General features: G+C 35.7%; 1 pseudogene; it reads left to right on the forward strand.

Moving 5' to 3' along the window:
- The first annotated feature begins 754 nt into the window (after positions 1 to 754).
- LOC111760359 (EP300-interacting inhibitor of differentiation 1-like) lies at positions 755 to 1,300 on the forward strand (annotated as a pseudogene).
- Positions 1,301 to 6,443: the final 5,143 nt, after the last annotated feature.

Raw genomic sequence — 6,443 nt, forward strand, 5'->3', positions numbered from 1 at the left:
GTGCTCTTCTGTGTTTTTTACTTGTATCCCTTTTTGTTGTGTCACCTTGCTGAGTTGGCTCTCTGCACTGCTTGCGGGGCCTACGGCACTCCGCGGCACTTGTGCGCTGGCGGCTCTCTGCTGCTCGCGAGCAAACCTGCCTTCACAAAGAGGTCCTGGGCCAGGAACCCAGGGCCTCCCATGTGGCAGACCAGGGCACAACTGATTGAACCACAGCAGCTTCCCTCACTGTCAACTTTTATAATATTTCTGTATTGTTCAGAGTTTTTATAATTAGTATTTATTACTATTGTTGGAAAAAATAAAAGATTTGTAGAATCTTTTTGCAAAAGATTTACAAGGGCCTTACAAACCTGACAAGGTATATTTTAATATACCTCTCAACAATTTGTAGCTGAAGCAAGCAAAAGAAATCTGCGTGGATGGAGTACCTTTGGACAACACATTAACAAGCTTTTTCTAATGGATGCATGTGAAACACTGCACTTAACTGGATAAGACAAGGAATATTTATAAAATCCAACAGGTACTAGAACATAAAGCAAATACTCACAATTTGTTAAATAATCAGTAATATACAGACCACATTTGCTGAGGAGATTGTAAAATTAAGATATAAATCAATGACAAAAATATTTAAGTGGCCCATACAACCAAGAAGAAATCATGGTAGAAATTATTAATTACTTAAAACTGAACAAAAGGCAAGTGACCAAGCTGCTTGTAAGATGCCGGAAATGCCGTGCTGTGCCAAATGTATGAAGAGACCAGTGACCTGCAGATGGACAGTAAGCCTGGCAAGAGTGACCTTCTGCAGATGGAGGGAGGCAGCGGGAGCCGGAAGCCATCCCAGACCTCCTTCCGCAACGGACCACCACAGCTCAAACAGGAAAGCCCAGTGGCCAGTGGAAGGGGAGGAGGCCCAGGCAATGGCGGTGCCTGAGGGGAAAAGAGGCCTCACCAATGGTCCCAACACTGGCAGCAGGTAGGCCGGATCACGGCCCCAGACCATGAGAGTGCAGGTGAGGGAGAGGAATTTCATGACTGGGAAGACTACTAGGACTAGCTAGAAGAGGAGCAGCTGCGTGGGCAGGCCTTGAAGAGGCCAAGGGAAGATGTTTCTGAGAATGATCAGGGGAAGAGAAGCAGCCCTAGATGGTGGGTTTCCGATGCGTTATTAGAAGACCCTGTCTGATCAGTTGACTTTTATGGAAAAACTTTTCCTCTTGTGGTTGTCAATCAACTTATGAAAGAACTTGGCTGTGATGAGATTATCCACAAAGTAGTTAAAAGCTGTTAGAAGAGGAGGACACTACCTGAGAGACCCAATATTCCACTATCTTTTGGGTTCATCATTCCAAATAGTTCTGTACCTGTGAAAAACTGTATTTTCAAAAAATATACATTTTTTTGTTTTTGTTTTGCAGAATAGAATAGGACAATGACTGGACCACTGAAAGAAAAGGAAAAAGAATCTGAGAACAACTGAAATCTTTTAAGAATGGCCTTTCCTCACTAATGAAAGATGTAGCTAATGTGGGAAAATCTGGGTGGTGTGGGGAGCAGAGCGTATGGGAATCCCCTATATATTCTCTGTAACATTTATGTAATCTAAGTATCTTTAAAAAAAATTTTTTAATTAAAAAACAAAACAAAAAGAATGTTCTATGCCTTTGACTCTGTTATTGATCTAGATTGTTTTCCTTGCATTGAAAAGTCTTTCCTGCTTCACCATATGGAATCGTTTTGCAAGAATAAGTCATGACCAAGACAAACTGCCAACAAAGAGCCTGCTGATTTTAACTGTATAATGAGAAAAAAATAAGCAAAATGCCCAATGTAGGACACAAGATGTCTTTGAGTTATTTGGACTGGAAATCTATTGAGAAAACTTGGAAAATTCCAACTTTGTGGTCTATCCAAGCTACAGTTATCAAAGGCTAAATTATTTGTATAAGATAGTTTTCAGTATCCCAATTGGATAAGCAAACCCAAAAAGAAATATGTATCACATGTGCTATATCTTAAAATTTATTTCCAAGAGTACCTGGAATTTCGTTTGTAAATGTATCTTGATCCTTTATACAGTTACCATGGTCTATAATTCAAGAGAATCCTTTGTCATGACCATTTTAAAAATTAAGACCAATTAAAATTAAGATGCCCTTAATAATGTTGCAAATGAAAACACTAAAATGAATGTAAAAGTACCAAGAAAAAAACTATCTTAACACCCTTATATACTAGAATAATTTTCTATTTTGTTCCTTCTCTATTTTTCATTTAACTAAACAGCAAAAAATTAGTCAAACTTTGTATCATAAGAACTGTTAGTGAAAATTGTCATGTAAAAGGAAAGCTGCTCATCTTGAACAAAAAAAAAAAAAAAGACTTTATGAACAATTCTGCCATCAATCTGTAAAGGTTTTAAACCTGCTCAGAAATCCACTTCGATATTTGATGCTTCCTTCTGTCTCCTCCTCTAATTAAGTTTGTTATTCACTATGTACCAGCATTCAAGATAATAAGTTTCTTTTGTTCTGTGTTTAAAAAAAAAAAACTAAGCAAAAATATTACATATAAAATTTGTGGAATATTGCTAAAGTGGTACTTAGAGAGGAATGTATAGCTTTAAGTGTATATATTAGAAAAGCAGAGAACTTGACGATGAAGCTTTAAGTTTTCAAATTAAGAAGGTAAGAATAGAACTACAATAACCCCAAAAGGCATAAAAGGAAGAAAATAATAAAGATTGCAAAGTAAATTAATAACATAGAAAACAAATACATAATAGTGAAATTCAACACAGTCAGAAATAAATTATACGAAAAGATTAATAAAAGTGACAAACTACAGGAAAGATTGATTAAAAAAAGAGAGAACACAAAAATAAACAATATTAGGAATTTAAAATAGGACAACATTATAGATAAATCAGAGAGGAAGACAACAAAGATTTTTAAAATTCTTGACCAATATATTTTAAAACTTAAGCAAAAGGACAAACTCAGAAAATACTGAATTATCAAAGCTGACTCAAAAAGAAATAGAAAACCTAAATGATCCTAAAATTCATAAATCATTTGAATTAATAATTTTAAATCTTTCCATGCACACACACATACAAAAAAAAAAAACAAAAACCACTAGTCATAGTTTTCCAGGCAATCTATCAAATTTTCATTTCAATCTTACTCAAATTCTGTGAAGGAAATAGAAAAAGAGAAAACAATTCCCATTATTGTAAGCCTAATAAAACTTTTACACAAATACTAGACAAAACAATATGAGAAAGGGAAATTATATATAAATCACACATTTAAACACAGAAGCAAAAATTCCAAACAAAATGAAGGCAAGCCAAATACAGTCAATTTTTTAAAAATATGACTAACAGGAGAGGAGTCTAGCTTCAACTTCAAAAAATCTTTTAATGAATTGTTTCTAGTAATATGACATGCTGATTTCATATACTGACCCTTCCACTGAAACCAACTGAAAATTCAAGATAACAGATTTTTTAAAAATATTCTTACAAGTATCGAAGGTTGGCAGGAAAATAGGTGATGCTGGGACCAGAGGGAAGTAGAAACCCAGAGAGGAAATAGGGCACTGAAGCTGTCTTTCAATGTGAAGGCATTCACTGAATACTAGAAAATTAATCTTCGGTTTGTCACAGCCACTCTACAGTTGCAGGAGACAAAGCCCAGACATACCCAAAGTAAGGCAAATAATAGGAAACACATCCCCTTCCCCCAACACCTCACCACATACGCACATGCAAAACGGGGACCACAAAGGATGTCATCCTTAAAATGAGGGTAAACTAAAAATAAAAGTTCCATTCCATATCCTCCGGGGTCTACAAGAAAAAGTGTCTACCAGAAGTCTGTCTCTTAGCAAAGGGGGAAAATGCACCAAAGAAGTCACAACCATAACCATTTCTTACACAGATTTGCATCCCGAGTTGGCAGGACCTGGATGATCAAAATAAAACCTCAAGCAGAGAACTTAAAACTGCTCTGGAAATGGTAGAAGGGGCTGGAATGGCAAGAGAAGAATAGAAAAAATGTAATAGTGTTTTATATAACAAAGAGCTGGAAGGGAAATATGGGAGAAGAAAAAGTCATGTGCACAGGAGGTAGAAGAGGAGTTCGGGAGAGAAGAATATGAGAAAAGTGTGTAAGCAAATGGAGAGTTTGATGGCAATAGATGGGAGAGGAAAACAGAATTTAAGAAGTATTGCCAGAGGCAATGGTTATAGAAAAGAAAGTGGCAGACTCAGGATTTTAATACAAAGCTTAGCTACTTATAAGAATTGCCTTGTCTGAAGGAAAAGGAGATTTCAAGAGCCTGCTGCTAGAGACCTCACAGGCCAGAAATTCAACTCCTATAAAAGAAGGCTTTGTTTATGCCTAAATAAAGGTAAAATCCCCTTCAAGACTGCCTTGTATTCAGCAGGAAGGGCCTGTTGTTAATCAGACAGGGGAGATGAAATGTGGGCAGTTTCATTCCAGAATTGTTTTACATAGACCCAGCCTCCCAGCCGGAATGGATGTTAACGGTGTGGAATGCGTTATTGATCCAGCAGCCCTTGTACATATGGAAAAGTAATTACAGTCAGCAAGGGTTTGTAAATAATACTACCAAGTTTTCCACTTTGGAGGGATCCAGCCAGAATCTGAGCTGGGACTTTTATGGGCCCTTCATGATGATTTCAGTGACCTGAGTCCCCTAGAGTGAATTGAAACTCACGTGTTCATCTTGACCGTTGGAAGGCTTCAGACCACCTGCAGTCCCATTCACTGTGAAGTTACTTACCATCTCCTTAATGTCATAGTTTTAGTTCTGTACTTTGCCAGGACTCTGAGAGGGAGAAAAAAATATGAGGTTGATATTTGATATTTAGGATTTTATAGGCATGTGGAAAGTATTCCCCATACAATGAGACGCTCAATCTGAGTCTATGATCCCCAGCAAGAAACCTATGCTTAGAACAATTTATTTTTGATACTAATAGGATTTGGAAAGCCTTGAGCCATCTAAAGAGAGGTATAGTACAGCCTGGATATGGTGGCATCACCTGAAAGGAGGTCTAATATAGTCATTTTCTAGTTGGGTGAAGGACCCCTACCTACCCAGTAGAGTCCCATATAGTCCTTGGACTGCTCTGCTGCTTTACAAGTACAATAAGCGGCAAATAGGGGTAGAACAAACAATAAGAGACTGTTATTTGGGAAAATTAAAGCAGTTTGTTTTATTGCTGTTATTCTGTTCACTTAGTGGACAGGCCTATCGCAGGCTACAGGGAACTGAACCATGGGAAGCCTACTGTGGTGTTGCTATGAACAGAAGGACTAAAATATCTCTTGGCTCTAGCTAGCCTTTTAAGGATCAGGACCCAATTTTGTAAATCAGGTGTTTAGATGCCAGGGAACACAGCAGGAGTAACAATGTTGAGGAATGATATTCTATGATGGAAGAAATTTTAGCAGCCGAATCACCTCAGTCACTCCCCTTTTAAGTACTACAATTGACTAATTCAAGAAATAGCATTTCCTGAGTATTAAATTCTTATAAATTCAAATAAACAAAGCTTATAAATAATGTGAGACTAACATTTTCTTAGATGACGTAAGTGTACATGATTATTTCTTAAAATAAGAAACCTAATATATTATTTAAATAACCATTTCTAATTAGTTAAAACACTAATACTCTCTTAGGCCAAATTTTCTTGCTTATCACCAGCATATAAAATATCAGATAGGAACAGCTTCCATTTTAACATAAAGAAACTAATTCTATGGGTTTGACTTTCTTAAACATTGCTGTACTTAATTCTCAATCTTTTCAGGTTGAAAAATGCTCAGCAAGTAAGACAATTGGCACACCACTTAATTGACATTAGTAAGAGAGATTTAAGCCAAAAGGCTGTTTGCTGCTCTGATGCAAGTTGTTACTATTTCCCTTCTAACTCTAGAAACCTTCATATTTGATGGGATTCTGAGAATTATAATGAAATCCTTTGGATCTGATTAACTGCATTTTTTCCATCTTAAAACCATGAAAGTCTTAAAACTACTACATTAAAAAATATAGATATGCTATATTACATATTATTATATTTTATTATATGATTCTACTTTATTATATTAAATTATATTCTTACATTTTCTATATATAATAATGTGTATTAGTATATATATAGTTATATGTGTATGTTTAAATACACATGTGTATATATACATGCAATTTAATAAGAATATTTCACACCTGATTTAAGGTCACAGTTTATGGAATCATTCTACTGATATTCTCTTTGAGTCAGAAAATGCATTTGGCTGAAGAATTTACATTTTTTGTTTCTATATATATTCTTTAGCAATACAATAAATTAGTTTTTAAGAAAAACCAACATGATTAAGTAACAATATTCAACA

The sequence above is a fragment of the Dasypus novemcinctus genome, chromosome 1 (genome assembly GCF_030445035.2).
Source record: "Dasypus novemcinctus isolate mDasNov1 chromosome 1, mDasNov1.1.hap2, whole genome shotgun sequence".
NCBI lineage: Eukaryota > Metazoa > Chordata > Mammalia > Cingulata > Dasypodidae > Dasypus > Dasypus novemcinctus.